The sequence below is a fragment of the Perognathus longimembris genome, chromosome 3 (genome assembly GCF_023159225.1).
Source record: "Perognathus longimembris pacificus isolate PPM17 chromosome 3, ASM2315922v1, whole genome shotgun sequence".
Taxonomy (NCBI): Eukaryota; Metazoa; Chordata; class Mammalia; order Rodentia; family Heteromyidae; genus Perognathus; species Perognathus longimembris.
In genome coordinates, this window is record NC_063163.1 from 91,872,604 (window position 1) to 91,886,341 (window position 13,738).

Consider the following 13,738-nt stretch of genomic DNA (forward strand, 5'->3'; position numbering starts at 1 on the left):
GTCCCCGCATCACACAGGCTGTGTGTGTGCAACTCTCCTGGGGGGCGGGGGGGCGTGGCTACATGTGCTAGGGTGCCTGTGGGAGTGCCCAGGGGGGTCCTCTGAGGTCTGGCTGACCTTCTGGTCCTTCCAGATCCTGAGGATAAAATTGGGGTGAGGAGGAGGAAGAGGAGGCCCCATCGGAACCCGCATTACTCCACTTCCCCCCACCCCCTGACTTCTGGGACCTTCCCAGAAGGTCCTGCCCCTTCTGCCTGCCTCCTGATTCCCGGCTGCTTCCTTCTTCATCCTCTTCCCTCCCACCCCGGACCCCCAAATTCTCTCCATCTCCACTCCTCCTGGAAGTCTAGGTTGGCAGACTTTCCAGCCTCCGCCTGGAGCCCTGGCCTTCCTCTCCTCTGCCCAACATGCTCACACCTGGCGCCAGCCCTGCCCGGCTCACAGAGGGCAAAGGGTGCCCCCCGCTCCCCACCAGCTGGCACAGCTGTGCCCTGGGCACAGCCAGGGGGTGCTGGCAGGAGGAAGTACTTACTGAGCAGTATTCTCTGGGTGATCTGTGCCCGCATAGCTGGGTGCCCGTGCTGTGGCCCGCGCCTTTGGGGGTGACACCTCCCGGCTTTGGAGCCCTTCGGGCTGGCAGCCACTTTATGCCCGCCCGGGGCGATTGGCCAACACCTCGTGAGGTGGGTGGGGAGGGGGAGGGGGAGGGGGAGGGCAGGCCTTCTGGGAACATAACCCCAAAAACCAAAGTTTTCATCGTGGCCAATGGGCGCTGGGCATCATGGACATGCCCGCTCCTCCTCCTGTTTTCTTCGAATTCATTCTTCGAGGACAACCCCACACCCAAGAGTGAGTGATGTAAAATACAGCCTCAGCTTTCTTGGGAACCCGCAGGCAGCAAGCAGGCCCTCGCCATCTCCGGGGCCTGGTCCCGGTGTGGGGGGGGGGGGGATGCCTGCAATCCTGGGCCCTCGGATCCCCACCCCAGCCCATCTCATCCATTGGCCTTACACAGAACCAGGGTTTGGGGGCAGAAGAGGGGCGAGACATCTTCCTTGTTGAATGCCCTTCCCGCCCTCCCGCTGGGGTTGTTGGGACATCTGTGAGCGGAAACCACCGGGCTCTGGGCACAGAGCCAGAGCCAGGCTGGTAGCCCCGAGATTGTGGTTCTAGCCCTGGTAATTGCATCTCCAGTTTGGAATCCCCTACCAAATCTTCCTATCCTAGGTCTACTGCCCACAGCCAGGCGCCTTCTCTGCAGTCGGGGAGGGGGGCGGGTCCTCACGGAAGAACTGGACATTCAGAATAAGAGAAAGAGAAAACCAAGCCTTCTGATGTGCTGTGTGACCTGAGGCAAGCCACTCAACCTCTCTGCCCCTCACAAAACAGACCGCAGGAAAGCACATCCAGGTCCACCTCTCCCGGGGCCACTGCCAAACATGGACATAAAAGAAGAGATGAAACGCTTGATTCCAAGTACCAGTTTTCGGGGGAGAGGACAAGGGAAGCGGTGAGATCAGAAGGGGAAGCCAAGGGGTGGGGGCTGCCTCGGCAGTTGGCGCCCGGGTTTCACTTTCTCTGAAAGATAGATAGCGATCGTGGGTTGGTCCCTGGGTTTCGTGAAGACGCAGGAGCCAGAAGGAGTCAGAGTCCAGGAGACAGTGTCACACTGTTGCTTCACCGTGGGGGTAAACTGAGGCCCAAACACAAAGCTAGGCCAGAAAATTCAGGGACTGGTCCGGGTCTCTATGAGCCCATCTAGCAGGCCCAGAAAGAAGACCTTCAGCAGAAGGGGGGGTGCCAAGGTGGGGCCCCTAGGACTTGCGGTGGGGGGCTGTGTGGATCCAGGGGAGAGGAGGCCCTAAGCACCCCCCCACACACACACACTGAGCCTCAATTATGAATGGCAGAGAAGCTATCCAGGCTGCGCCTGCTCTCTGTCTGACAACCCCCCCACGCCCCCCTCCCCACTGATATTCATTCAACAAACTGGATGTGCTCACACACTGTGCCAACGAGGTCTAGAAACTGACAAGCCCACACTAGGCAAAACCAGAAACACTGCTCTGCCCCTCCGGCCCACTCGGGGTGCTGGCCCTGGGCAGCACCCACTGTGGGCAGCCCTTCCCCCACCTTGCCACCCCCAAGGGCCTGTTCTGGAGCTGCAGCCTGAGACAGTGGCTTCCAGGAGCCTCCTGCGTTTTCCGCAGCAGCCCTGGGGAGGGAGGTCCTGAGTCTTAGCTCTGATAAGGAGACAGAAGCTCTGAGTCCATGGCCAGAGCTGGAAAGGGCTGGAGAGGTCCTTGCCCCAACCTCTCACCATGCCTGACCACCTCTCTCCTCCCCTCCCCTGTGGAACAACACCTCTGAGGTGCAGAGACTTGAGCAACCCAGCCTGAGACCACCCCGGAGACTACTGAGCTAAAGGCCAGGCTAGGTAGTGCATGACTGTCATCCCTGTTACTCTAATGGACAGAGTATTCTAGGCCACTCTGGTCTACACAGCAAGACCCTGGCTCAGAATATAATCAAAAGCGCCCGGAGCCTGTTGCTCACACCTGTAATCCTAGCTACTCAGAAGACCGAGATCTGAGGATCGCAGTTCAAAGCCAGCCTCGGCAAGAAAGCTCATAAGATTTTTTTTTTTTTTTTTTTTTTAGTGAAAACTAGGTTATTTTAAAATTAAGTGCAAAGCACTCATCTAGTTTCATTGGTGTCGTGGGGCATGAACTCTGGGCCTGGGTATTGTCCCTTGGCTCTTCAGCTCAAGGCTAGCACTCTACCACTTGAGCCACAGTGCCACTTCTGGTGTTCTGGTGTTCTGGTGGTGTTCTGGCTTTGAACAGTGGTGCTCAGATCTCAACCTCCTGAGTAGCTAGGATTACCCGAGTGTGAGTCACCAGAGTCCAGCCCCAGGATGTCTTTATAATCCCCCCAAAAGATGCAACGGTTACAGAAACCATTGCAACACCCAGTCATTTAGGAAACAATGGGGGAAATACATTTGCACGGTGTCCAGGGAGAGAACTTCCCGGAGAACTTAGAGCATGTTTCCGGAGAACTTAGAGCATGTTTCCATCAGCATTAGCTTGAACCTCCTGGTGTGGTGCGGCGACCAGGGCGTGGCGTGGGCGTGGCCTGATGTGGGCGTGGCCCGGACTGGGCGTGGTCTCAGGTTGTGGGCTGCTGTGGGCGGGGCCCTGGGACCCTGCACCAAGAGCTCCAAGAGTCAGTGGGGCTCCTGCAGCTGGCAATCCGGCATCGGCGGCATCGAGCGAGGCACCTGAGGTTGTTTCCTTCTGCAGCCTCTCCTCGGCTTGTTAATGGCTGGTGGTGTCCTCTCTTGGTCCTTGTCGGTTTATGTGTTTATCTATGTTCTCTCTCTCCTCGTCTCTCTGTCTCTCTGTCTCTCTCTGTCTCTGTCTCTGTCTCTCTCTGTCTCTCTGTCTCTCTCTCTGTCTCCCCCCCCTTCTTCCTCCCCCCTCTCTGTGCCAGCCCTGGGGCTTGAACTCAGGGCCTGGCTTTGATTCCTTAGCACCACATACACAGAAACAGCTGGAAGTGATGCTGTGGCTCAAGTGGTAGAGTGCCAGCCTTGAGCAAAAGCAGCTCCGGGACAGTGCTCAGGCTCAGTTCAAGCCCCAGGACTGGAAAAAAAAAATTTTTTTTTAAGGTTTCTTGCTCAGGCTGGCTTTGAACAATAATCCTCACATCTCAGCCTCCTGAATAGCTAGGATTCCAGGCATGAGTCATCCCTGCCTGGAACTATTTTCTTTCCTTCTTTCCTTCCTTCCTTCCTTCCTTCTTTCCTTCCTTCCTTCCTTCTTTCCTTCCTTCCTTCTTTCCTTCCTTCCTTCCTTCCTTCTTTCCTTCCTTCCTTCTTTCCTTCCTTCCTTCCTTCCTTCCTTCTTTCCTTCTTTCCTTCCTTTCTTCCTTCCCTCCTTCATTCCTCCCTTCCCTCCTCCCTTCCTTTCTTCCTTCTTTTCTTTTCCTTCTTTCTTTCTTGAACTGAGATTTGAACTTAGCACTTTGTACTTGCTAAAGCAAACAACTCTATCACTTGAGCCACTTTTTTGGCTTTTGATATTTTTCAAATTGAGTTTTGCTTTCTTCCCTATCTACATGGACCATGATCCTCCTATTTATGTTTCCTAAGAAGCCAGAATGACAGATAGGTATCGGCTGCATATTGGTTGAGATGGAATCTCATGAGATCCCCACCCCCACCCCAGGCTGGCCTAGAACCTTGATGCTCCTAGTCTCAGCCTCCCATGTAGCTAGGATTACAAGTGTGAGCCCCCAATACCTGGTTCCTAATCTCTGTTTGGAAAGCTATGTGGAGGTCCCCCTATGACCTCATTTAACCTTATTTCAAGGCTTCATCTCCAAAGGCAGCCATATGTGAGATACTGTGAGGTAGGGAGGAGTGGAGTGGGTGGGAGATAGAATGCATCCAGCCCATAACAGCTTGCAGAAGGGTTGGAAGGTTACGTATAATGGGGGCCCCAGCCCAGGGCCCAGAGTGGGATAACACACAGGAGGACAGGGAGTGGCCTGGAGACTTGGGGGCTGGCCTCCAGACCAACCAACCATCTGGGAGACGTGAGAAGGAAGATGCGTCAGCATTTCTGGTGAGGTCAGCGCTCAGTGACGTCCCTGTCGCCAGCAGGAAAGGCTTGCAACAGCTGGTATAAATAGGATCCCCAACCACAGGCCCTGGGCTGTCCCCTCTTCCTGGGTCACGTCAGTCAGAGCCGCGTGATTTGGAGAGGAAGAGAAGACCAGCTGGCTTCCTCCGAACTGCTGTGTCTCAGCCTCTCGAGCCCACTCTGCCTATGAGGCTCCTGCCCCTTTAAATGCAAGGACAGGTTCTAGAATGGCCATGGGGACACCCCGCTGCACAGAGGGACCAACTTTGGTTCTGGTTTCATGGCTTCTGAGCCCAGGATTCTTGGCCTAGACACAGCCTCTTCCTGAGCTTCAGTTTCCCCTCCAGAAAACGCAATGACATGAGCTTGGCGTGGTCATCCCGGATGGGCTGGCACATTCAGGAGTCAGGGGCAGGAAGATGGAGAGTTTGAGGCCAGCCTGGGCTATATAGCCAGATCCTGTCTCCAAACACAAAAGCAGCCTGGTGCCGGTGGCTCATGCCTGGAAACCGAGCTACTCAAAGGCAGATTGGAGGACTGAGGTTCAAAGCCAGCCCAGGCAGGGAAGTCCTTGAGACACTTTACTACAATTAACTAGAAAAAAAAAACCCACAAAAGTGGAGCTGTGGTTCAAATGGTTCAAGCAAAGAAAGCTAAGGGATAGCACCTGGGCCCTTAGTTCAAGCTCACACACACACACACACACACACACACACACACACACACCACAAAAAACTGAACATAAGTAAATAAATAAAGCAGCAACACCATTTAACAAGGATAGAAAAACAGTTTTAAAATGGGCAGAGGATTTAAACAGCCATTTCTCCAAAAATAAAAAGACATGTACATGGGCAATAAGACTGGAGTGAAAGCGGGCCACTGGTGTAATCCTAGGTACACAGGAGGCTCAGATCTGAGGATCACGGTCCAAGGCCAGCCTGGGCAGGAAAGTTCGTGAGACTCTTATCTCCAATTAACTACCTGAAAACCCAGAAGTGGCACTATGGTTCAAGTGGTAGAGCACTAGCCTTGAGCAGAAGAGCTCAGGGACAGTGCCCAGGCCCTGAGTCCAGTCCCAGGCCTCATGACTGACAAGAGTGAAAAAGGAATTGTGTTAAGATGCCTGATTTCATGAGCCTTTGTGAAATGCACATGCAAACCACTGGCATGTGCCCCATCACCTCCTCCTGGGTGGTCATAATCAAAAACATACAATAAGAAGTAGTGGTGAGGATGTGGAGAAATGGCCCCATCCGACACTGCTAGCAGAAACCTAGGAAAGTCTTTGGAAAAATCTAGTGGTTCTTCAAATGGCCCAACCAAGATCTCATATGACTGACAATTTCATTCCTAGTTCTATCATTAAGAAAAAAAAAATCAGCCCTCACAAATTGTTTAAATAAGATAAACAGAAAGCATATGTCCACACATGAACTTAAATCAGCATAGGAGCAGTTACTTACAAAGCCCACACAGCCTAAATGCCTGTCAATAGAAAAATGCATCAACCAAATGCAAAGAATACTATTAGGCAACACACTAAATGGAGAAATGCCACTAACCGCAACACAGACCAACTGTGAAAACTTTATAACACAGAAGCCAGACTCAAAGGACCCCCTATTTTATGGCATTCATAATTAAGACACATCCAGGGAGACAGTGGATTCGAGTGGCCAAGAGCTTGGGGAGATCGCTAAAGGCAATGGGGCTTTTGGGGGAAGGAGACAGGAATGTACACATGCCACCTCCAAGAACAGCCAGTGACATTCATTCAGTGAGCTGACTGTGACCCTCGCCAGGTCTGTGATAAACATGTCCCAGCAGCCCCTGGGACAGAAACTGAGGTTCACATTTGCTTATGTCATTGGGTGGTGGCGGGCGGTTGAGAAAGGCGTGTTACATAAACCCCAGAGTGAACAAGGATCTAGTAGTTCAGCGGGGTCACTCTGTGCCCAGGAGGTCCCTGGGCTCACAAATCTGCCACAGAATCCTTCTGGAACCCAGCCTGTCCACAAATACAAGAAACTATGTGTTGCCAGCACTAGTGCTTCACACCTGTAATTCCATCTACTCAGTAGGTGCTCAAGAAATCCTTCAACAAACACGTAGCCATGGGCAGAAGTCCCAGGGAAGCGGCAGCCTGTGGCTCTCAGCCTGCAGGATCCAGATGTGTCTCCAGCCCACATCTGTGCACCCCACTCCAGGTGTCTAGAAGTTGGCCACAGTAGCTTCTTTTGGGCCCATCTGCATTTGCTGTCCTGGTTCCACTTGCCAAGGAAATGGATTTCTGCCATTTTCAATGCCCTCCGAGTCACGTAATCCCATTTCTGGGCAGCTTTAAATTAAAAGACGCTGACTTTTTATTTATGATAACATTTTTAATAAGCAAATTTGAAATCTGCTTCCCTCTCTGCCCCATGTAGATTGCAACACTTTCCAGGAAAACTAACTGAAAAAAGAAAAAAAAGAGAAAACTAAAGCATTTCTCCTGCTTCCCAGTAAAGAATTCCCTTTGGCCCAAATTCCACCTAGGCAGCATGGGATCTCACAGAAACTGGGCTAGTCTTTGCTGGAGAGGACGATCCTGCCTTTTGGGAGTGTGAGGGGAAGAGCCAAGTACCGTCATGCATGCTGTAATCCAAGCTATGCAGGAAGTGGAGTTAGGAAGACCATAGAGCACCAAAGTGTGAGTCCCTATCTGAAAGAAAAAAAAGAAAAGGCTGTGGGCATGGCTCACAGGGTAGAGTGCTGCCTATGAGGCCTTGAGTTCAAGTGCCCGTACCACCACCAAAACAATGGAAATGAATAGATCATAGGGGCCTTGCACAAAGTCTCCAACCAGCGCCCAGCCATGAGCCACCCAGAGAACAGGCCAGGGTTGCAGCATCACTGTTGAACGTGGATGGGGAAGGGTGAGTGGGCATGCACGTCACACAGGAGCTTGCACATGCTCATGTGCACTGAAGGGCCATTTCTCAGGTTGCACCTCTCCTGCCCCATCACAGAGGAGGGATGCCTGGCCCGGTGGGGGCTTCGTGGGACCCCTGAGGCCGCAGTGCACCTGCAAATTCTGAAACCTTCCCTGGGACTGACATAGGGTGCCCAAAGCATGCCTGTCACATAGCTAGGGGTTTTCAATGTGTGTGTAGGCTGGGCCTGGGGCCTGAACTCAGGGCCTGGGACTTGAACTCGGGGCCTGCTAGACAATGTCCCTTTGCTTTCTGGCTCAAGGCTAGTGCTTGTGCCACAGCTCTACTTCCAGCATTTCTGATGGTTAACTGGAAAGAAGAATCTCATAAACTTTCCTGCCTAGGCTGACTTTGAACTGCGATCCTCAGATTTCATCCTCCTGAGTTAACTAGGTTTACAGGCAGGGACACAAAGAGGGGGCAGGGACACAGACAAGGGGCGGGGACACAGACGGGGGTGGGAACACGGAGAGGGGCGGGGAAACAGGGGGCGTGGACACCGGGAGGGGGTGGGGACAGAGAGGGGCGGGGACACTGAGGGGGTGGGGACACCGAGGGGGTGGGGACACAGAGGGACCTCATGAGCTGCACCACTGAACACCACCCTGAGGCCCTCAGACACATGGAAAGGCAGCTTCCTCCTCTGACACTTTCAGGGGCTGCAGGAAAATCTCTGAGCATATATTGAAGAGAAAAAGAGAGAAGCCAGGTGCCAGTGGCTCACACCTGTAATCCTAGCTACTCAGGAGGTTGAGATCTGAGGATTGCCGTTCAAAACTAGCCTAGGCCAGGAAAGTCCATGAGACTCTTACCTTGAGCTGTGGCTCAAGTGGTAAATGCTAGCCTTGAGCCAAAAGCTCTGGAACAACTCTCAGGCCCTGAGTTCAAGCCCCAGGATCTGCAGAGAGAGGGAAGTGGGAGAGGGAGGGAGGAAGATGACAGAGACAGAGAAGGGAGAGGTCATTGAAGTCCCAATGGGAAATGGGGGTTGTGGTTAGAAGGGGGAAGGAAGAGAGGGAGGGAGCGACTGGAAGGCAGAGCTTAATCACTGAAAGATGGACAAGACACAGCCCAAAGGTCCTGCAAAAGATTCTGAATAAACAAAAGAGTAGCTATATAATGGAATATTCTTTAGTTCTGAAAAAGAATGCCGTTTTACCATCACAGGTGAACTTCAAGTACGTGATACCCAGTGAAATAAGTGTAAAGCCATGTGCTGTGTGAGTGTAGGATTCTGCACACGTGAAATATCCGAAGAGGTAAACGCAGACACATGATGGCCAGGAACTCAGAGTGAAAGGGGCAGGGACTGGCTGCTTGGTGGATATGAGGTGATAAGTGATTTATGCTTTGTAAGTAAGTAGAGATGATGGCTGTACAACATCGTCAAAATGCTAAATGCTGCTGAAATATTCCACGTATCTTAAATGATTAACTTTGCACTGGGTGTGTGGCTCAAGTGGTAGAGTGCTTTCCTAGCAAGCATAGAACCCTGAGTCTAACTAAACTAAGCTGGGACTGGAGATTGAACTCAAGGCCTCAGGCTCTCCTTCAGGTTTTTGCTTAAGGCTGGCACTCTACCACTTAAGCCACAGCTCCACTTCTGGCTTTTGGATGATTAATTGGAGATAAAGAGTCTAATGGGTTTTTCTTGCCGAGATTGGCTTTGAACCTCAATCCTCAAATCTCAGCCTCCTGAGAAGCTAGGATTACAGGCATGAGAAACCAACTCTTAGCTTTAAAAGTTTTGTATCAATCAACCAAAATCTATCAGTCTATTTTTAGCCAGATATGGTAGTGCACACCTATAATCCCAATACTCAGGAGGCTGAGGCCAGACTGAGCATGTGAGGCCAGCTTGAGCTACAAGTAACTCTGTCTCAATTCTTTATATATTATGTAAATTTTACTTCAATTTTTAAATAAAAGGCAGACTTTAAGAAATCCAGCAATTTACATTATGTATCTAAAACTAAACAACTACTAAACAAACATAAAAAGGTCTAGAACAGACCTATCAGTGGATCACAATAGCTCAACAACTATGTATGTACACATGATTAAATAAGAGGAGGATAAGCAAAAAGAACTCCAAGAGAAGGATACAGGAGGATTCTATTGTTGATGTTACGTTTAATGTTCTAGGTGAATTTCCTTTGGCAGACCCCACGTGGTTACTGTATATGATTTTGGTACACTGGATATTGTATATATGCCTACCTGATCTAGGGAAGGGAAAGAAAAATGAGGGTGTAACAGATATCACAAGAAATGTACTCACTACCTTATTATGTAACTGTACCCCCTTTGTACAACACCTTGTCAATAAAATTTAATTAATAATAAAAAAAAGAAATCCAGCAAGATTTGAATGTGTGGCTCATTGATAGGGTGCTTACCAAGCATGTGAAAGACCCGGGGTTCATTCATCACCAGTGACAAATGAAAAACAAAAAGAAAAGCACAGAGCAACCCGGAAAACCAGAGGGCTGAGACAGAGCCAGGCTGCGAGGGGTCAGGAGGGGTCAAGAATGAGTCAGCGGCCCCAGGCCCTTCCTGGAACCTGTTTCCTACTAGTCCACCTGCAGACTTGGAAAGTACTAGCCTCAGCCCAGCACTGGCAGCTCCCGCCTGTAATCCTTGCTACTAAGGAGTCTCAGATCTGAAGATTACAGTTCAAAGCCAGCCCAGGCAAGAAAACTCCGTGAGGCTCTTATCGCTAATTAATCACCCCAAATCCAGAAGTGGTGCTGTGGCTCAAGTGGTAGAGTGAGCCTTGAGCAAAAGAGGGACATTGCCCAGGCCCTGAGTTCAAGCCCCAGGACTGGCATATGTGTGTATATATGTATATATATATGTATATATATACACACACATACATACATATATGCATATATATGTATGTGTGTGTACGTGCACGCACACACACACATATACACATGCACACACGTATATATGTTCATAGACACCCAGCCTAGCCACTGACACAGTACACACACACACACACACACACACACACACAGAACCCGGACTACCACACGTACTCACACAGGCAGCCACAGGCGTGCACACAGAGCCAGGCCCATAGCTGGTGCTCACCCAGCCATATCCAGACAGACATCCATCCTGGAGAAGCGTCTCTTCCATCCACGTGGACACTGCTACCCGCAGCCATGCAGCACGGTCCACCTTGGGGCACCGGTGCCCCACGTGGCGCCTCCCTGCCCCCCCACATCTCCTGGGAGAGGAATCCTCTGGACACCCCAGGGGCTTCCTTGCCTCAAACATCCAACACAGGGCAAGCCTGGGAAAGTAAGACAGAAACCACAGCCATTGCCCAATCCCCACCCGGCCCTGTGCCTGGCCCGGGGTCAGGCCTCGCGTGCCTGCCCACACACCCGTTGCCACCGGCAGCAGACACCCAGCCACCAACGCAGACAGCTGCCGTGACAAGGGATCTTGCAAAACCTTCCCATCCCTCAGGGTTCAGCTACAGCACCCCCATACACACACCTCAGCAAGAGGCCCCCAAGCCCCTCTCCTGTGTGAACCTGTGTGGGAACAGTGGTGTCTGCCTGTGTCCAGCTGTGTGGTCGTGAGGAAGCCACTGTGCCTCTCTGGGCTTCATGTCCACCTAGGTGAAATGAGGATGATGGAAGTACTGCATAGATGACTGAATGGGGCCACCCTCACTCACCATCACGAGACACACCTTGCGGGCAGCCAGCGGCAGGTGGACTCACTTCCTCCATGCCGCTCCTTCTGGGGTCTCTCCCCTGGGATGGGGCAGGAGAACACCAAAGGGGACATGGCGTTTCTTCTCTCACCTCTAGAGAGGATCAAGGAACCACCTAGGCCAGCACAGGACCCCAAGGCCCCTTGGGGCAGGAATGGAGGGGTGGGCTTGAAGGCCTGCATTTCTGCTGTAGGAGTTTACTCCCCCCCCCCAAGGCCACACCATCTCCACAGGTGCTCTCCCCAACTTGCATCAGGATTGGGTCCCTGGCTCCCTTCTCTGCCTCTGTGGCCGGCCCGAAGGCTCCTGGGAGGCCCTGTCCCCAGGCCTTGGCCTTAAGTCAGACCCAGGCCAGCCACCCTGGGGCCCCAGACAGGAAGCAACAGGTGGGTCTCTGAGCCCCAGCCTGGGGGGTGGGGAGCCCCCTGGGAGGCACTGTCTCCACTCAGTGTCGCTGGGACACCCTCTGCCTGCTGGGTCTCCTCAGCACACCTGCCGTGGATCTATCTGGGACCTCTGAAGGCCTTACCATATGCAGGAACACGGAGTGGGGGGCACAGGCTGACATCCACGCCTGGGCCCGAGTCAGATCAGTATCCTAGGGGTACACTGCAGCCACCTCACCCAGGCCTGGCCCCTCACAGCCGCCAACATCTATCTACAGCCAATTGGGACCTGGTTTAAGGGGCCCAGAGAGGCCTGAGGCCCTCAGAGAAGTAGGGTGAGAGAAACGCCCCAAACAGACAGTGACTCACAGGCAGAGAGAAGTCAGACCCACCCCCCCAAAAGGCAGGCCAGGAGTACTCCAGACATGGCTAAGACTCCCCCCTTCTTGAGTCCCCATCTCACAGGCCCTCGGGAACAGAACCAGAACCTTCTAGAATGTTCTACTTCTGACCACAAGGAGCTTGTCCCCAAGGGGCAGCTACCAGGTTTCTGGGCATCTGAAGAAACTGAGGCTGGAGGGAAGGGGCCTCCCCAGGTCTCTGCCACTCACTCACCGGGCCAGGGCTGCACGCTCAGCTGGTGTCATCAGCAGCCTAAGGAAGGCCCCAGCCCTGAAGTCACCAGAACCAGAGTGGGCGCATTGCCAGGTCTGGCCTCTTGTTCTAGCTTTTCTGGGGAGCCCCAGTGATGTGGGAGTACACAGAAGTCACGCCCTTCTTCCCTTCCCAAGTTTGGGCGGGGCTGGGCTGAGGTTGTCTGATAACCACCCCCCCAAGGCATATGGGGGCCCCCCGCTGATGGGCTGCAGGGAGTTCCAGGCCTGAGGGGCGTATGGCCCTTTATGGCACAAAAGTCTAGGCACAGAGGAGCCCAGACCCACTTGGGCATTGCAGGACAAAGCCTCCAAGGACGTGGGTTGTTCTCCTAGTCCTGGGTGGAGGCCCAAGGCACAGGCCCGGCCACACGAGCCCTAGAGGGGCCCTGGGAAGCACAACTGGAACGGGAACACAGGCTCGGCCAGATGCTCATGCCTGTAATCCCAGCTACTCAAGCGGCTAAGATTCCAGGATTGTGGATCAAAGCTAGCCTGGACAAGAAAGTGTGAGACTCTTTTTTTTTTTTTTTTTTTTTTTGCCAGTCCTGGGCCTTGGACTCAGGGCCTGAGCACTGTCCCTGGCTTCTTTTTGCTCAAGGCTAGCACTCTGCCACTTGAGCCACAGTGCCACTTCTGGCCGTTTTCTGTACATGTGGTGCTGGGGAATCGAACCCAGGGTTTCATGTATACAAGGCAAGCACTCTTGCCACTAGGCCATATTCCCAGCCCTCTGTGAGACTCTTATCTCCAGTGGACCACCAAAAAAGTCAGAAGTGGCTGCTCTGACTCTAGTGATAGAAAGCTAGCTGTGAGTGAAAAAAGCACCCAAGTTCAAGCCCAAGTACAAGAACCTAAAACGAAAAGCAGAGCTCAAGAGCAGGAGAAAGGTGGTCGGGGCCTTCTTAATGGCTTCTCCATGTCCAGGCAGAGGACACCGTAGGCAGGAAGATCTGAGCATCTCTCTACCCATGCCTACAACTTTCTTTGTTATTCTGGAAGCAACAAGAAATGGAGAAAAGAACCCAAACTTGAGCAGCAGACAGCCCTGAGTGGGAGCCCCTGTGGCCCTGGCTGTCAAGTCACCTCAGTTCCTCATGTGGAACATGGCAGTGGTTCACATACTGCTGGGGGGGTGGGGGAGGTGAGAGCCCAGACCAGGGCTGGCTCACACCTGTCATCCCAACCCTCAGGATGCTTGAGGCCCACGGGCCTAAGGTTCCACAACCAGCCTGGGCTCCATTTCCAACTCACCAGCAAAAAGCAGAACTGGAAACATGGCTCCAGGGAAAGAACACCTGCTGTACATAAGCAAGCAAGCTGAGCCAGTGTGAGACCC